The sequence below is a fragment of the Sipha flava genome, unplaced genomic scaffold, assembly GCF_003268045.1.
Source record: "Sipha flava isolate LNK unplaced genomic scaffold, YSA_version1 268_pilon_pilon, whole genome shotgun sequence".
NCBI lineage: Eukaryota > Metazoa > Arthropoda > Insecta > Hemiptera > Aphididae > Sipha > Sipha flava.
Window position 1 is genome coordinate 62,029 of NW_020272932.1, and position 20,359 is coordinate 82,387.

Consider the following 20,359-nt stretch of genomic DNA (forward strand, 5'->3'; position numbering starts at 1 on the left):
AGTTTTTAAAGCAGTAAATAATTGAAAATATTCGTTGATAAATATAGGTATAAAATGGATTGATATTATCGATATTAAGCTGAATGTACACGGTGACATACTGTCATGTTAGTACTGTCATTTGATTATACTGTTTTATACTTATAATTTATACAGTACTGAATGTTGTGGAATATAGTATTTTTTTTTTTTTTTTTGTAAACTTATATGACAATTTCAATTTTCCAAATCTTAAAATCATGCATGAAAAAGTAATCAATTCGATTATTAGAGTTATTGGTGGAATAATAGTTTTGAAACAAAAAAAGCATACAGTGAAAAATAGAAAAGAATGAGTCAGAAAATGAATTTAGAGATCAAATTGGTTTATAAAGTATATTAATTCATGAACTAAATTAATGAACAGATTTTAATGTATTTGACAGTGGGGTAGTAGCTGATTCCACGATAGCAGTTTATGGCAGTTGCTGTCACACTGTCAAGTATTTACTGTCAACTATCTAGCCGAACTCGATAGTTCGACAGTTGACAGAATGGCAGTTCTTATGTTTACACGGTGGTAGTTCCTTGACAGTTACTATCGTGACTGTGACTGTTGAGTGTTACTGTTATCGTGTAGATGGGCCTTTAGTACTACGAGACATATATTTTATGTGATGTATGTAATGCGTACCTTGTATGGTAATATCAACAGTTGGTTAAAGTTGATTAGTGAGCCATTTGGGATGCTTATCAGTTTAGTTAACTTTGGTGCACACAAATCGGTGAAGAACGATCAATCGTTGATCATTGAAAATAATTGACTAATAATAAATGTTAGCAATTATTATCCCAAGGTTAGAAAACGTAGCATGATTGAAACTTCTAGACAATCCAATCACTCAAAATTCAACTGAGAAAATAGAAACATAAATTTTGAGAGAAAATTAGTAATAATAATAATATAGTTAATATTATAATTATATATTGTTATATAATATTATATAATTATATTATATATTATTATTATATAAATAATAATATAGTTCAAAATTGAAATTGGCAATATCGCAGTTTTTTTATGCTCAATCGTCTAGGTTTATTTTGTACCTATTTCTATATACCGACAAATTTGCTCAACCGTGTCGTAAAAAGGGCATTTTATTCTCAATTGTGCTACAGCCACACGAATTGCGTCCAGAAATCCTTTTTCTGTATAAATTGTGTACCGGGTTTTCTAAACAAGTACATGAATTACGCCCCAAAGCAAAAACATTATTTTGCTTCTCATTTTATACAGACTTGGGAAAGTCAATCGCAAATTATTTTTAACAGTAGGTCGAAAATACTTGTTTTTTTCCGTTGTTATGCAATTAAAAGTATGTCAATTAAATTATACTGAAAAATTACATGACTGAAGAAAACTTGAAGATATCTTTTTAATAAAATCGAGACGAGTTAATTGGATATTTCCATATTTCTCATATAATCATTTAGATAAAGCCGGACGCAATTCATGTAGTCGCCTAGAAAACCCGGAACGAAATTCGTGTACTTATTTATCGATTTTTTATTTCGGGACGTGATTTGTGAGCAGTTGTTCTCTTTAAATGGTACTTAATAATTTTGGTATTTGGCTAAAATTACAATTGTAGTTTTTCTTATCAGAAATTTATGATATAATAATAAAAACTCTTTGTTAGTGTATTATTTATGGTTTCAAGATTATTTGTTTACTTAAGATTTAAACCATGAAACACCTTTAATATTAATAATTAAGCTATTTTATATTTTGTTCTTTGAAAATGTATATATTAATTATATGACTTAAGAAAATGAAAAACAATTATACAAGTACACCCGAAAATTTCGAATTTTAATTTTGTCTTACTACAATTAGCAAATATCTTTATATAACAAAAAACCAAAAATATTTTAACGTTAAAATTCTGTTGTAATATTCACACATGTGTTTACTTATTTATATCAAATAACTAAAGAACGTCTTAATCAGCAAAATCATATCATAATCTAAACAAATTTTTATTATATGTTTTATTGATCTAAAATTAAATACTTGACTATAAATTATATCATTAAAAATGTATTGTGTAAATAAAATTTAAGTTAAAAGAAGAAATTATATAATAACAAGACTTCTAGGTGTTCCATATTAGTATTAAGAATGTAAAACAAATAAAGAATGATGTGATAAACATTATCAATTTGTTTAAAATATCCATTTTCCTTTTATCTACGCATTCATTTGAAAAATAAGTATTCTGACTCAGGTTATAAAATATAATGCCAAATAGATGTTTTATTGTTATGTACCATTTACTGTCCACTGATGATTGTTATTGTTGTTGTTATCAATGTAAGCTAAGGATCCGTGACACAAGTATTTCGATCTGCAGGTCATTGTTCTGATAAAAATGATAAAATATTTTAACATTCCTTAGTTTATTTAACTTGTACATTTACAACTGTATACGCACAAAACACTTCAAATACAATAAAAAAACTTCAAATTCTATAGTTCTATGTTCACGGTGAGTCATAGAACGTTTAAAAAAATATTTTATTTTATTTTTATTTATTAACTCTTATTTTTTACTCAAGAGTATTGCAACAATATAATATATATTTTTGTATTTGTTAAAGAGATAGATGGTTTTCATTAAGTTCGATAACAATACTAAATGGAGTAATGGAGTAAATTGGGAAGAGAGCTTGGGGAAGTTAAATTTCCAAACAATCTTATAACCCTCTGAAAAGTAATATTAATAATAATATGAATTACATAATAATTATTTCTAAAAAAGATAACCATCCGCGCGGAGACTTTTAAGAACAGAAGAGATTAAGTTAATATTAAAATTTAATAATCTATTCTGTGGTTCAATAAGGTTCATGTATATAAGTAATATAAGTTCCTTACCTTGTTATAGTGCCCTCATTGTATCTTCAAAGTTCCGAGAATTTAAAAACCTGATATTGTAGGTGATAATACTAGTTCCGTTTGCCATATTTGGTTTTCAACGACTGTTGAAATTATATGTCGTCGCAACAACTACCCTAAAACAGATTCAATACTACTCATAATTTTATACTCACCATTACATTAATTAATTAATTATATCATGAAAAAAATAAAGCCGGTAAATGGTTAGGGTACGGAAGTACTATAGGTACATTCAATTTAAATGTAAGTAATAAGCATACACATTTAATTTAAGATGACTTACAGGTGTTCAGTTTATTTATTTACCAGTAGTTACTTTGTAATCTAAACTCTAAGATATTAGGATATATCCAGTACATATTATACATACGTATGGTTATAGTTGCATAATTTATAGCGTATATAACCCATGGACTATGTGATTGAGATACTGATTAATCATTTTTGTATAATGTATTAGAAAACGGAATGATCCCCCAATATATTATTAATTAATGTAAAGTTACCAATTTTAATTTTTAATTTTGTCAATCGTCAAACTGATTCGGATGGTATTTGGAAATGGAGTCATCATTATAACGGTGTAGGACATTTTTTCAGTGAACCGTTGGAGATTGTATCCAATTTTTGTCCGTATATTTCTAGTAAGTTGGAAGAATATGGTATAAAAATCTATTTAATGAAATGTCGTTTTTATGCTAAGCAAAAGTACATTAGGGAAATCAAGGATCGCATATCTAAATTGTTAAACTAAATAATTGATTAACTAATAAAAATAGAACTTTACAGGTATACCATAGCACGTTAGTCATAATTTTATCCTATTTCTTATGTAATATGACGTGAAATGTCGTAAAACTCAACAAAATTACCATCAAAATATTACATTCCTAATTGACTGCAACCCTGATTGGAATGCAAATTGTGATTATGAACAATTGAGTTCGAGACATTTCACGTCTGAATTGTTATTTTACCGCACTGATTCTGAATATATAAAATATTATGAAATGTCTGGTTGAACCAGAATATACACACGAGCGGGTTTAAGGGGGTGGCTAAGGAGGCATTAGCCCCTTCCTTGGGACTAAGCTACCTATTTTACAAAGCAAAGTGTTATTATATATTAATAATTATAATAAAGTATCGTCAATGATCATTGATGAATATGGTACCTATTTTATATATATTTTTTATAAATAAATAGCTCATTTTTGTTGTTAATTATATGTATTTACCTATATTTTAAAATGGTTTCAGATTAAAATTGATACCAATAATGTAACTTATTAACTATTTAAACTTTGTCATAATTGTGAAAAAAATTACTAACTTATGAGGGACTCAAAAACATATTCTGTAATTTAAAATTGTATATAGATTTAAATAACCAACTAATTAAATTCTTAAACCTCCATTAGCTCTTCCCTTGATTAGTAATAAAACCTACCCCTGAATATACATAGGTACTCGTATATGTTTATAATGTGGTCGAACATAATAGTGGCTATAGAAAACGATCGACAACCACTTAAGGGTTTTTTGGTTTTCGATGAATCTCAATACATAAAAAATTAGGATTATTTTCGAAACAGAGGCGGATATACGAGGGGACATGCAGAGGCAGAGTGAGAGTACTTCGGCCTGGGTGAAAAAGATTTGAGCAGCCCACATTTTTTTCAAATAAATAAAAAAAAAACTGGAGGACATTGATAGTCGTCTCCTCGTGGTATTCTCTGGGTAATGCTATATGATTATCATAAAAATAATATTTCTATTAGGCGCAATTTACTATACAGAAATTTATACCTAAAAAATACCGGGCGCAATTTACGTTTGCCCCAATAGATGTATATCTATAAATTATACCTTTTTTATACTGGCGTAATAGATGTATACCTTTTTTCCATCCCATATTTTTTCTTTCTTTACATGCGATTTTCGGCGCAATTGATATAAAGCCAGGAAAAACTCCCGTAAAACCAAGTAAAAACGGTAAAAGTGTGCTGTATACGCATTTTCACTTTTCAGATTTTAATTATTTAGTCATAACTTCAAAAATAATATATTAAAAACTTAAAAATGTCACTCTATATTCAGTAGTGTATTCATATACAGTCACTAAAGGCACGTGCATACAGCAAAACATTTGAAGAATGTATTTTGTTATTAATTATTAATAACAATTATTTAAATCTTAAGAAATTATGTTTTAGTATATAAATAACCTTTGTTTTGCATACTTACCTAAATAATACATATTTTATCGTAAGAAATTAAATGATAATTCAGTTAACATATTAATCAGTGGTATATTATTCTAATTATTTAGACCAGCAATTTTCCACTGACCTACACGAGGGAAACATGTGAATACGCTTGGGCCTATTTCAAAGAAATTTTTTTCATCTTTGATAGAAAACTTCCAAAAAAAAGTAAAGCTTTTGGTTTAAGTATAGAACTTTTAAAATACCTCAAATTTTAATAGTTATTATGTAAAAACATTTTTATTTCTGAATATTAAGACTTACTCAAGTATTTATCTGACAATACTGAAAACATTTCAAAATTCGTTAGTCAGAATTTTTTTTTTTTTTATAAGCGCTTAAGTAAATTATTGTATGATTTTTACGGAATTTACTATTTTTACATTAGTTTTAATAAGTTACTCTAAATATTTAAAATTATAAAAAAAAATTGGTACATTCAATCATAATGATACTGTTGATACAGATAGAACATAATATTTTAAATGTTTGGTTAAAAAAATTTTTACTTCAACAAAAAAGAAAATGTTAAACATGTTATTAGGGACGGTGCGAGGGGGTGGGCAATAGGAGCAGTTTCCCAGGGCTCCACGCCTTAAATTATAATTAAGGCCCCGCGGTTTTGATTTAACTGAACTTGAAATATTTTATTAATATAAATTATAAGACCCAATGTTTATTTTTCCCAGGGCCTCGCAAACTCTAGCACCGTCACTGCATGTTGTAAAAAAAAACTTACTGACAGTCGACTAAAAATAGTAAAATATATAAACAGTGTATTTTTATACTGAAGCTTTTCTTAAAATAGTTTGATTCAAGAAATTATAAAATTTTTTTTAAAATTAAAAACTTTATACTCATTACCATTATCTAGTACCTATTTTATTATCATGAATATAAGGGACGATGAACGAATTTCCACCTACATTATTTTATAAGTATTTTTTTTTCATTGATATTTATTTATTTTGTATACATTTTTATAAGAATATTTCGCAAGCAAATTTACTATAATTTAATAAAACGTATCTATTATATTACGTAACAGGTTGACAAGTCCTTTTAGTCCTTTTAGGTATTTTAACCGATAGTTAGTGTCTTAACTTATTGTTAAAGTAGTGTATTTTCGTTAGCATAACCAGCTCTATCCTCTATCGGTTTGTTAGAATTTTAAATATTTTAAACAATTCAAAATGGATAAGAGTATTAATTAATATATTTAATAACTGAGACTTACTAGAATCATTTTTTTATAAAAATGATTAGAAAGGTTATGTAATGAAAATGAATATAAATTTCAAACTATTTAAAAGTGATTTAATTTTTCCTTGTCAATAGTTATTGAAGTAGAATAACTTGCAACAGCTCTTTGCCCACCCTCAATATGAAAACACATGGAGCAACAAACGCAATCATATACTTGTAGATATATTTTTATATAAACACATTATTCATATAAGTTAAATTTTTTTAATATGCAACTTTAAGCTTAAGTAGATATAAATTATTAAAACGAATTCTTAATTTTAGGGAATTTTAAGGAATTAATTCTATAAAACCTGACCAGAGCGTTCACTAATTAACTAAAAGTTATTTTCTGACTTGTAGCTTGTAGTTTATAATTTTTTATTTGTCTTTTTGATTAAAGATTAGTAAAAGATTTATGAAATTATATTTTATATCGAAAACTGTAAATAATTAAAATGTTTTAACAACAACAATAACAAATGACATTAAGAAAAATGGAATCAGGTAAATTTAGTTTAACCTATCCTACCTACCCTATGACCTTATAATTGATAACGTCTCGAAAAATTATTTAGAAAAGATAGTAAATCCAAATTAATTAAAACATTTCTTTCTTGTTTTGATGGTTCAATTTTTTTTCGTTTTACAAAATTTAATCATTAATAATCATTTTATGCATATTTCTGAAAACTATTAAGAATGATATGATTACTAATGAAGGGTACATTTTTATAAAGTTTGAATTGTAGGTATTAAAAATACTTATCTAAAGTATTGATGTGTATTGAAAATATTATTAGAATAGTGTTGAATTAGTGACATTTTTAAAATGATGAGAAAGTATAATAAACTGGTTAATTGCATATTGTTTCTTTTTTTGTGTTAAAAAATATTGAATAATTCTTTATTCTGTTTATTATAATTATGCTTAGTGTTTTGAATACTGTTATACCATTTATGATTTGATTTATATTTATTTCTTATAATTTATTATTTAGTACGAATATATTATTAAGTAGTGAAATACTTGAAGCTATTTTTATTAAAATTGTCGATAATATTTAATAAAGAGTTAAATAATCTTATATGGTTGGACTTTCTACATAACGCAAAATAAGGCACAAGAAAAAATATTTTTTTCTTAGTTAAATAAATACTTTCATAGGATGTTTATCAACATTGTCGTCGATAATGTATCGGAATGTCCAGATCCTCAACATGACTGGACATTTATGACGTAGCTGGAGGGGTGATGGGCTGATCATCTCCACTTGATATTTTTTATTGGTGATTTTTTAAAAACAGTCCTATAGCATATAGCTAATAAAATAATATAGTATTTATACCTGTGATATTTCTAAATCGTCCCCCTCTTAATTGAACTTCAACTATGCTACTGCTGGACGTATTATTACATTGTATATTATGACTCTATCAATTTTGATATTTTTATGACATTGTACTGTTTTGAGTTCAGCCAGTCAAGATATTGGACGTGAATTGCCGTTAAACTGTTTTTTTTTTAATAATTCATATTTATTATATTCTAATTTGATTCACTATATGTCTAAATAATATATTTTAATTTACATATTTAGTATTTAGTAAGTGGCTCTAAAAAAAAACTATGAAGTTGAATAAATAAAAAATTTGACAGTTAATTGATTTATACCATGAAAAGTCAATATTATGGGACCAAACGCAGTCAAATTATAAAAAATAAGTACCTATAGAACAATGTTATTCTTGAATCACATGTTGGTGAAGAATAAATGTTTAATAAATGTGATACTCAGGTATGGATGTGCGTGTTTTTAATTTATATCGGAAACATTCCGTCGCATTTTGTTGACTCAATATCGGTGACAAATGTTTCTTGGTGTGGACCAGTGGCGGATCTAGGGGGGGGGGTTCAGGGGGTCAGCTGACCCACAGTTAATATTTGTTGACAAAATTGGCCTCTTGGAAATTTTTATCTCTTTTTAGACCTTGATTTGGACTCTTGGACAGTTGGCCTATCGGAGTTACTTGAAAAATGAATGTCATGTATGTTCAAAATTTAAAATTTTTCAATTCATAATTTATATTTTAAATTATATTGTTTTAGTAGAAAGTTAAGTAAATCATATTTTATTCCGTACATTTGTTGCGCTGATAAAATTAGATTATATTTATTAATCGTAAATAAGTCATTATCGGTGGTATCACTAATTCTAAAATGTAATATAAATATACTTATACACTTTTATGAGCATATTGAGTTTTTTTTTTACAAGGTATTCATTTCTAATTCAGTTTCATTCCTAATAAATGGTCTTTTGAAATGGCTTGACCCACAGTTCCCTGACTCTAGATCTGTCCCTGGTGTGGACGTAACTTTAATGTGCTTAGTTCTGTTTAAAGAACTAAATTCTGTAAAAATATTATTTCGAACCAATTTTAACAATTAATCAGATATGAAATTGATCAATTAAACGTGTTCTATTTTTCAATACTCTTTTAACAATACGATCGGTATGTCGTTGTATCATTTGTTTAGTGTTTGTGGAACGATAACATTGTATTTGTACTTGTTAAACGTCATTAACAGAGATTCCACCGCGCAATTCTCTGCAAAACGTTATTCACATCCATTATGTTATTATAATTATATAATTATAAATACATTATTAATTTTCTGGAAGTTAGTAAAAAGTTAGGTCACTTGCGGCACTATGGTTAAAATAAAAGTGTAAATTATTCGGAATATTTACTGATAATACTTCAGAAGTGGATAACGATCGCAGTGATCGATTTAAAATATTTATCTTTTTTTAGTAAATAAATTATTTGTCGTCTTTCAAATTTTTTTAGAATCTAACACGTTTTAAGTATCACATTTTATAAAATGATCGATACATTTCCTAATTTATTAAATAAAGGTATAGTATATATAATACATATACTATATATTAAAATGTATGTATAACGTACGAGTATCATATACATTGTACATGGAATATTTTTCAAAAAACTATAGTTGATATTTTACTATATATTGAGCGTATTTTTCAAAGTCAAATTAGCTAATTATTTATAATGTATTATTATTTTCCCGTTTTCGGAATCAGCTCTACTGACCTACACCGGCTGTTCGTGTCCCGCGCAGGGTAACAGCTGGTCGCGTTTGTTCGTCGATGACGATCATAACAACAATCGTACTGGCTTGGTGATAACACGTTAAGCGACAGCAATAAAAATGTGATCAAAATGATTGTTAAGATAATGAAAATCGATAAAATATAATAATGGTTTTACGATGATAATAATAATAATAATAATATTATGTGCGCGATCGCTGCAGTCGCTGCCGCTACGCGACTCCCACCACCGACACCACGACGGCCGCAGGTACTTTCTTTCTAATCAGCTGACCTTCCTGCCAAAACGTTCGCTCGCTTGCCGCGTGACGGCGGCGATTACGACTGCGACTACGATTGCTGCGACCAGGAACGCGCGCGCGTCCAACACACGCTCGAGTGCAGACAGTCAGTGCGCACCACATCGATACGTCGTCGCGACCGGCACGGGTTGGTTTTCGAACGCGTATCATCGATATATTATTAATATTGTTGATGTTATTACTATTATTTTTCGCGTTTTAACCTCGTCTCACGTTCCACGCGGATCCGTCTTCTGCGCGTGGTTAAGCGGATTAAATCGTTGTAATATTATTATTATTATTATATTGTTTATTGAATCGTAACGGCGTAAAAGTACTATTCACTTACCGGGCGGCAAAGACAATCGCTGGTTCCCGCTGATGTTCACTGGGTTTTTTCTACGCTCCGTGCCGTTTTATTTTCCCTCTCGTCGAACAATAATTTTACAAACATCGTAAAAATAACAGTTCACGTCATCTTCGCCGAGGCAGTGCGCGCATCGTTGTCGACGACGCGGTAACACCGGTCCGTGTCTTTGTGTATTCGTTGAACTTTGTCGTTAGCAGGGGTCCGTGCGGGAAAATCGTCTGAATTTGCCCGCGCGTTTGATTCGGTTACCGTAGCGTGCCCGAACGTAACCGCCCGTCCGCCCGAAAACTAACCGGTCTCGACCACTCACCGCAGTGCCGTCGAACGATTTGTGCGAAACCTCCCTGGTTTTAAATATCATCGTTGTTCATACATTGCACGGTTTATCGCCATTTTTGTCGTTCGTATCCATTCGTTTTTCGTGTGTTTCTTTGGCATATCAAAATTGGATAATATACTACACGGACGAAAAGAGAACTTCATCACGGTCGCCGTGGAACGCGATAAACTTCATCCAAGATAAGTAAGTGTTCTTTCTTAACTCTTTTTATATTACTTCCCTATGGGGTATATTAACATTATTATACGTATAACGTTAATCGCGTTTGTCATTAATACTATTATTATATAATTTTATATTATTCAGTCGTGTTGTATCTTTTAAAACGTTTTCGTAAACACCGACGAAAAATTTCTTAAATGTTATGACGTTTGGTCTCGCTGGAGGTGGAACTTGCCTGTGACTTTTTCGAACGAGTAGTTATAGTTCACTATCAGAAAAGTGAAAAAACAAATTTTAATTTTCCGCAATTAATCTCGCACAAAAAAAAAAAAAAAATAATAGACGATTTATATAGTTTAAGTTTTTGATTATAATTGTAGTTTTTGTTTGTTTTTTTACTGTTGATTCTGCACACGATTATCACGTTTAAAATACATCTCGTTAGTAGCCTATTTTAATTGTTTACTTATACGAGGCGCATTGCGGCGGTTGTGTCGTTGATTCGTCAACGGCGTTTCTCCGGTTTCGATATTCAGGAGACGGAATTATCTTGTATGTATGTAGTGTTTGTTAAGGTCATAACTGGGGAAGTTGGAGCTTCTGCTGGTGAATGTGTATGCCATATTGCGCTACATAATTTTCGGAACTGGTTTTATCGACATTTCGTACCATGTAATAATTAATAATATAATTTACACTCTACAGGTTCCTTTGAATATTCTTATCATAAAACTCCGTGGAACACGGGGAAGCCAAATTATATTCAGGGTGAACATTAAACATGCATAAATGTTTATTATAATTACTTATTTTACCACCAAGGTGTAATCAGTGGTATTTCAAAGGGGAGAATATTGGGCAACGAAGACGCTTTTTTTTTTTTAAATTGAAATTACTATTTTTGTATTTCTTTTTATTATTTCAATAAAAATATACTATAATTCTTAGTGTATCCATTTAATTTTTATTTCCAGACTTATTAAACTAGGTACTTGTTTAGTGTTTTTATTTTTATAAATTTGGATCTTTTATATTTGTATTTATTATAACGATATTAAAGTTTCCAAAATATCTCCTAAGGAGAAATCATTTTTTAATTTTAAATTATTAAGGAAGGTTTAAAAATTGAAATCTTATATGTATAAAAAATAAACTACGTACCTAGGAAGGTAATTTTATTTATTCTGATAATAAAACTTGGTATAATATATTATATATAGGTATTCGAGTATATAATATTATATAAAAGAAAATTATCTTAGAGAAGATACCGGAAGGTACACTAAATATCATATTTTATGTTGTTTCGTGTTTTAAATTTAGTAATTTAACAACTTTATTACTATATTACATTATTCACCTATACGTTTTGCTCCTTGTTACGGAAAACATTTCATATCATTTCTCCTGAAAAAAATAAAAATATACTACTGCCCATATACGTCATTCTAATGTGTAACTGGTGTATATGACTAGAGCTATTATGATTAGGTATTATTTATTATTGTTGCTGCTGCTATTATTGTTATAATTCTCTTTTTGTTTTGACACATGTTAATGGCTAAATTACACACTATACGCCGATGCACGCATCGCAGGGCACGTTTTAAAATAATATTGTATCTAATATGTACAAGTCGACAATACTATAAATGTTACGTGAAAAACAACCAGTCATTGTTCCGATTTTACGTTTGGTCTTTGATGAATTATTAATAACGTCAAATCGATCATGTGACATGGTTTGTAGGGTGATTTTTAACTAACCTTCCATAGACCTTTATAATTATTTTTATTTATTATTATCATTCAAGTATTAAACAAAATATAATTGTAGGGATATGCGTATGTACATAACATGAATATTTTTCGTCAACTAGACGATCACTGTAATTCGGTCTACTTACCTTGATTTTTTAATAGGTTTTCAAAAATTTATTTTATATATGTAGAGTATAAAGTTATAAATAGTTATAAAGTAGGTATTGATATTCACGAGTTTTAAAGAAATTATTACAATAAATAATTTTTACTTTACAAAGAAGTGTTAACTTTTCCGGGGTGAGATAACGTCAAAAATCAGTTAACAGAGGTATTTAATTCTCGAAATTAGTTTTTGGAATTAATCCTAATAAAATCATTGTTAAGTTTATTAAATAAGTACAGTAGTAGTGCACTAACGAGAAAATAAGTAAAATTATATTTTATTTGAATAAGTTGACATCAAATAAAATAAATGTCGTAACCTTGGTCGTTATGATTATTTTGATAATAAATGTATAAGAAAACATCATTTGATGTTGTATGTACGTGAATAAATAAAGTAGAAAGATATTTTCACTAACATTTTTTTATTGATATTCTTTTTAAACTATTAGCTTTGATTTATTTTTTATGAATATTACTTTAAACATATTTACAATAAAAATATTGATTCAAATGAATAATTAAAATTTAAAACATTATATTACAATTGATTGAAGTTTAATTTACGTTCTTGAACTTTAAATATACATTTTGGTATATTCGAAGTTAAGATTCCTTTGGCTTGTAAAATGAACTGATCGCAGCGATCTTCGTTTAAGTTTCAGATTGCATTCGAATTGTTTATTTTGATAATTTTTCTCGTACCTAAATAATAAAGCTATTGACAAAAAATATTTTATTTTGATAATTTCTGTGTTAAATATTTCCAAAAAATTAAAATAGTTACTTTCTTTTATCCAAAACACATAATGTTTTATATTATTATTGAAACATGGATTTTATCCAATATTTTATTAACCAATAAAGTCTTAATTTTATAAGTATGAGTAAAACTCTTTAATAATTGATTTCTGTTTCATTCTTGCTAATGATAAAAAAAATGAATATCCATATCAAGAATTAATAATCTTTTTGGATGATTTAAGCTATATTAAACTTCAAGTATTTTAGAATCAATACATTTTATAATAAATCTTTTTTGAGTAAACAATGGAGATAATTTTAATTGATTTGATTGTTATGGAACTACAGTTTTTTATTTGGGAAATACTAATGAGATCATTTATGAATTACCTTGGATATTAGCTTATTATTAAAATATTCTTAAAAGTCAATTTCAAAGCATTAGCAGCAATTTGATAAAATTTGACTAATTATATTTATTTTTATCCATAAAAATGTCTTATTTTCATTTAATTAATTGTATATCATTAAAAATGTATTCCATTTTAATAACTTAAATACCTAGATAATTGACTCTAAACTACAAATTAATATATCTAGAAACGTGTGAATTCACTTTTGAACAAATATACATGTTTGCACCTTGATTATTTTTCATAAATATACATATTTTTATGATTCAATATCTGTCAATTTATAGTTTATCGAAAATCACAGCGTTGAAATAAAATATTTTTTCAATTGATTTAAAAAAATTAATTCATTAAAAATATTATGAAAATTATAAACAAGTGCAATTAATTTTTTTTAATGGATATTACAATAGCTACCTGTTTAGTTAAATATTTTTTTGTGCTTTATGGAATTTACATAGTAAAAATTGGTAAATAAATAGTTTCAATAAAATGGTATTAAAATAAGATGAGCTATAAAAGAAGTTAACTACTTATAAAATTATAAAAATTTTCTACTGTATCGCATTTTAATAAAATTCTGCGTTTAAAAAATAAATTATTATTTTAGATTTAAATTGAAAATCATTTATGCGCTTTATGCTTTAAAATTGTATTATTTTGTTTTATGCGTTTAGGTATTGTTATTGTTTTGTAATTGTTTGTTATTGACGTCGTACATACTTTAAGCTGATATTATATTTTAATATCCATTGCTTGATTTTTGGTTGTATTACTTTAGCGTTAACTGAGATTGGCACTAATATTGAATAACGCGATGACGAAAATGTATTATTTTATTAATTGATATACGGGTGGTCTAAAAAATATCATTGTTCCCTTCCTCTAAATCCTACTTTATGGCATTTCACCCTTGATCGTTGCGTTTTTCTCTTCATATAACGATCGAGGACAATTACCATATTACTTATACATCTTGTTGTCGAAGAGCAAAAGTATTATTAAACTGCCTGCAGGCAATTGCGCAATTTTACTTGTTTTTTTATCTTTTCTGTAGACATGGCGCCATTATTATGTATATAATAGTGTGTATATGTATATAATATATAACTACATATGTGTACTTATGCATTTACTCTCTCTCTCTCTCTCTCTCCTTTTCACTCTTTATATTGTACCAGCGTAGGCCCGAAATGATCGTCGCGAATATTTGTAATGTATGTTAATGTGTATTAACAACAGAGATTCAAATGTTAATGACCCATAGCTGTGCAGGTCTTACTATTGCAGATGAATGATTCTACATTAAGATTAAAACATGTAAAACGAGACTACCGACGTTAGTCTGCGTGTGAGTTATAAAATAAACCATTTTTAGAAACTCCGTGTACATAAGTCTTAATTATACTTTAGTATGATTGACGTTTGTCTTTCATATGTCATACATTAAATGTGTTTAATTATACTCGTTAAAGTTTTAAAAAAATGTTTATTTTTTCTTTAATGTCACATTTTACCTAAATTAATTCAACGTTATTTTAAGTTCAAACTAATATAAAATTACTCCAATGGATATAGTGTAATTATTTGTTAGATTACTTAAAAAAAAATTGTTTTTGCAGTAATTTGATGTAATTGGAATAAAATAGAAAATAATTTATACTAAATGTTAAATTGATTATTTACATTTGTAATATAAAAAATATTTGAGTATCTTGTTAAAAAGTTTTATGAACATCTATGCGTTATTGAAATTATTAATTATATTATTAGCCAAACCAATAAATTATAAAATGCGTAAGTGAGGTTTTTTTTTAAATTAAACATATTTATTTTTTGTTTTAGTGTAATATTTTATAGACTAAAATTAAGAATTATATTCGTACTAAAAACAATTTTTTGAAAGAAAATTCTAAAAATCTTTTTAAAGTATGAAATATGTATCATAAAAGATTTAGGTAATTGTTTATAAAATTGTTATTTTCACACTCGTTTCACTTACAGTTATTTGTTTTAAAAATAATTGCATATATAATTTAAATATTTGTAAACCGAAATAACCAACATTTTATATTAAAAATTTTAGTTACTGAACATTTTAATAAAAAATATTGAATAAAATTATCGGTTTAATAACAATGTAATTAGGAAAAATTCTTATTTTAGTGATTTAGTTAAAAACAATTTATTTTTTAAGTATACAACAATTATTTTACTTCATATAATAAACATTGTACAACTATAAATTTAATATAAAAATTAACAAATAAAAATCACTTATACAATGTTAGTACCTATGATAAAAAATATGTAAATATTTTTTCCAAATTGTTTAGATATTGAATTAATTGTCATAAATTAAAAAGTTGAATATTTATTAACGTAACTAGATATTACCGTACTATTTTATACTTCTGTGGTTAATGAGTAATTAATGAATTCAAATTTGTTAAAGCTATAAATTAATTTTTTGAACTAAAGGAAGTAAACAAGTACTTATTTAACTATGGATTTCATATTTTATTGCAAAATTATGTAATTCTAATTTATTTTTAAATTTAACATTATATATTTTGTAACATTCTGTCTCTTTATTAATTTATTTGTATTCTGCAATGAATAGTAATTCATGTAAATTGTATTTAGATTTTAAGTGCGACAAGGAAGTTTTATTTTTACTTTCAGTTGCATAATACTAAATTGTTTTTCTGTTGCTTGATATTTGATAACTGTATAATTGGTAAATATTTAACTGACCATTTAATATTTTTTGATCTATCTTTGCTGATAATAATAATTGATATCTGGTTTTTCTGTATACCTAAAATGTATATTAACGTTACATTCTATTAATTCAGATTTAAAACGTATTTGGTTGAGAAAAAATGATATGCTCTGTTAATTGCGCATTTTATTTATAGTGATAAAAAACGTAAATAATTCACTATTTACGGTCAAGTTCAAGGACGTATTTTATATTCGTAAAGAAATTCAACTTTTATTTTATTTTTACGTTAATCCGTGAAAAACTACTGAAAAAATCCTTTATTTCATACCTGGCTGTCATATGTGTCCTTCTTGAATGATTATATTAAACGTTTAGTTTTAAGGTTGCGTTTAAACCGGCATACGTATAAATTGATTTGAAACCGAAGTCCGTAACTATCTTTAACTAATCTTGGATCTTGGGTAGATGCCATTACATGAGAAAAGATCAAGGATTTCGTAGGCAATTAAATTACTTGGATTAGTGTAAAATTTTTCAAGATGAAAAATTGAAAATAAAATATTAATGGTATAAAATCTAAACTTTTGAAATAATTAAAACCCTGTCTTTGAAAAATTACTGTTTAGTTGGGTCATTGTATTATTTTAACAGCATTTTTTTGTTTTTATATAATTTTATGATTAGTTTTTATTGAGTTATCACATTTTCACGCGCGTTTGCATCTGTTATTGTTGGTGGCTAACGTATAAACACAAAAAAACTGATCCGGGTATGGACACACGTGGTTGTTTTTTACTAGTTGATGTGACCTCTGATCTGGACCAGTGAATTCCTTACAAGCTACGCACAGAATGATAAAAACAAGAAAAACGATAGTATTTTTTATGCGTTCAGATGAGAACACTCGAAATATAATGATGCGTACAAATGCAACATGTAAGTATTAACATAAGAATCGTATTAAAAATGAGTATACACAGCTTACTAGCTAATCATCATCACTTTCTCTTTTGTCGGCTAGATGGTTATACAAACGGCGGCAAGACATATAAAAAACAATAATCTGTCGCTTATTTGTCGGACGCGTTTCAGAGAATGTCCGGTAATTCATACGACTCATTCTTTCAACATGACTTTTTAGTCTTATTAATAGTCTAGGTAACATACCATTATTCTCTTTCAAAATTCAACTTCTGTTTAATTTCATAATATTATACTCTCAGGATATACTGCTAATGAAAATTGTATTGTTATATAATAAATCGTTGATAAATAGTTTTTTGAATTACCCTTGCTATTGTCTTTATTTGATTATGAACTATCATCAGTAATAATCTTGCATACGTTTTAACTAATTATCTGTTTTAATTTAATAGTTCGTTGTTTATGTCAAATAACAAATAACTCTAATAATTCTTTTTTTTTTTTTTTTTGTAATTTTGAAAGGTGTTACTGTTTACTGTTTTTTAGTTGTTTAATTTTAGTTTAACATATTTTTTAAGTTCATAAATTGTAATTTAGATTTGATGATACTTATAATATTTTACTTCTTAAATTTACTTATCAAACAGTTTGATATTGTAAAATAGTTTTAGTCTCTCAAATATTAGGGATTAAAACAATTATAGATTTTAAATTGTTAAGAAATATATTCACTAATTTATAATTGAACAAAAATATTAGGGAGTCTTTGTTGGTTTAAATTTTTTATAATATATGTGAGTATATTGAAAAATAGTTAATGAACTATTATCAGTATGTATAGATTTATACCCATACAAGTGGTATATTAATTAAGAATTGTTATCATGTTTGTTAATGTAATTTGTAATTTAAAAAAAATGTTCTATTTTTTGAATTATACTTTTCTTAGTATATTGTATAGATTGTATAGATTATATATGATATATAGATGATTTATATGTATGTATTATTATTATATGTATATTTGTTATTATAATCTAAAATATGCTTTGGATGAGAATTGTGGTTATAATTAACTGTGTTTGTATATTTTATACAAAAATTATATTTTTTTATTATTTAATATAATGCTAGTATATTGATAATATGCTTAAATACAATAGGTTAAAAATACGACAGAATAAAGTACTCTCATTGATATTTAGATCTACAATTTAAATCCTAGGGGTATAGTTGAATAAATAATAAACGCATCGATATTAGTATTGCGTATGTGCATTATTTAATCATGTTCAAATACGTAAAATATTATCTATATAATATTTTTTTTTCTGCGATATTAAACGAAGTTCAGTGCTAACCAATAAGGAATATAATAGATTTTCATTCGTATAATGTTCGCAGGTTATTTAAGTATGTTCGTGGCTTAAAATATATGAATATGATAAGCGAAGATAAGTTATATCGAACAGTGTCAAAAAGAATAAAAAAAAAAATGCATGTTTAGCTATACTAATACAGCTGAGCCGGAACCAAAATATAATCATTACTATTCACGCTGGTGATAATACGTTCGTATAAGGTGCCTATATTGTTGAGTTGAGGACAAAAATAATGGCTTGAAAAAACGAGTTATTTGATGTACTTTTTAACGTGAGTCTAAAAAATGTATCGACTGACTAACGAGTATAAAATGGAATATCAAAAATTTAACGTTTTAAAACCACAAGCCATGCAGCACTTTATTTATTTTTTACTATTAGGTAGTAATAAGAATATTTGCATATCCTGGTATTGCTGTTGTCGGCTACGCATTATTATATTGCTTTGAACTTGATACCACAATTCATTGGATGACCTAGGCCTACAAACAGGCTACGTATGAGCCAGTTTACTGAAACTCGCAGACTGGATACTTGAAACTGGTGTCTGCATGTAACTAATTTCTACACTTGCTTGGCTGTGTTAATATAAATGTGCTCTTAGAAGACTAACGATATTCATATTATTTACGACAAAACTAACAACCGTCGTCACTACCAATACCACCATCTGATTTATTTTATGCAATATTATACGTCTAGAGCATAGGCAATGTGAAAAATTGTGTAATACTCATATACTTGGCAATGTCGTCGTTCAAACGAAAAAAGAAAGTATTTACCTATTTATTTATCAGCAGTAATATAGTTATTACACATTTAAAAACTGTTAACATTGTCATCGGTAACAATATGAATAGATATTATCTACATGCATCAATCATTGTGCTATGTAACTGAATAATATCTAAAAAAACTTTCATTCGAATGTATTAAAATTAATTTGTTTTATGAACCTGCTTTAGTGTAATAATGCGTGCACATTTTATGAAAAATAATACATGGGATATAAGAAAACCACAATTTTGCTAAACTGATTTTGTTTTATAAAAAAATGTTATGTTTTACAATTGTAGTTTACAATGTTACTAGGCTAAATACATTTTTATGTTTCGATTTATGTATGTATCTGGAAGTTACTTAAAACGTAGTATAATAATGAGAGGAGGAAAGGAAAGAGTGAGTGCATGTACGTAATAGAGAGAAAGAGAAGTATATACATGCCTGTCCATTTATTGAATTCGATTTGTGTGAACGGTTTTTATTTTTAATGTTATGCAAGTGATATGGAAAGAAGTTGTTAGAAATTTTAATCAAGGTTTAACCATTTAATTTAAAGTTATTTTTTTGTAAATTTGTTATTCTTATAATTAAATGTTTGAGCAGAAGTTTTACCTAAACTTTTACCTATTAATGTAAACTGTATTTCAAATTCAATAATATAATCACTTTATCAGGTTTTTGTTTTTATAAAACACAAAAATTTATAC

The 20,359-nt window shown here is 27.0% G+C and overlaps 1 protein-coding gene across 1 annotated transcript in view; it reads left to right on the top strand.

Moving 5' to 3' along the window:
- The first annotated feature begins 10,530 nt into the window (after positions 1-10,530).
- Positions 10,531-20,359, top strand: part of LOC112685157 (AF4/FMR2 family member 4-like) — a 57,664-nt gene continuing 47,835 nt past the window's right edge. The window contains exon 1 of the mRNA XM_025556944.1: positions 10,531-10,773. The gene's annotated coding sequence lies outside the window, so the exon portion shown is untranslated. The remainder of the gene's footprint in view (positions 10,774-20,359) is intronic.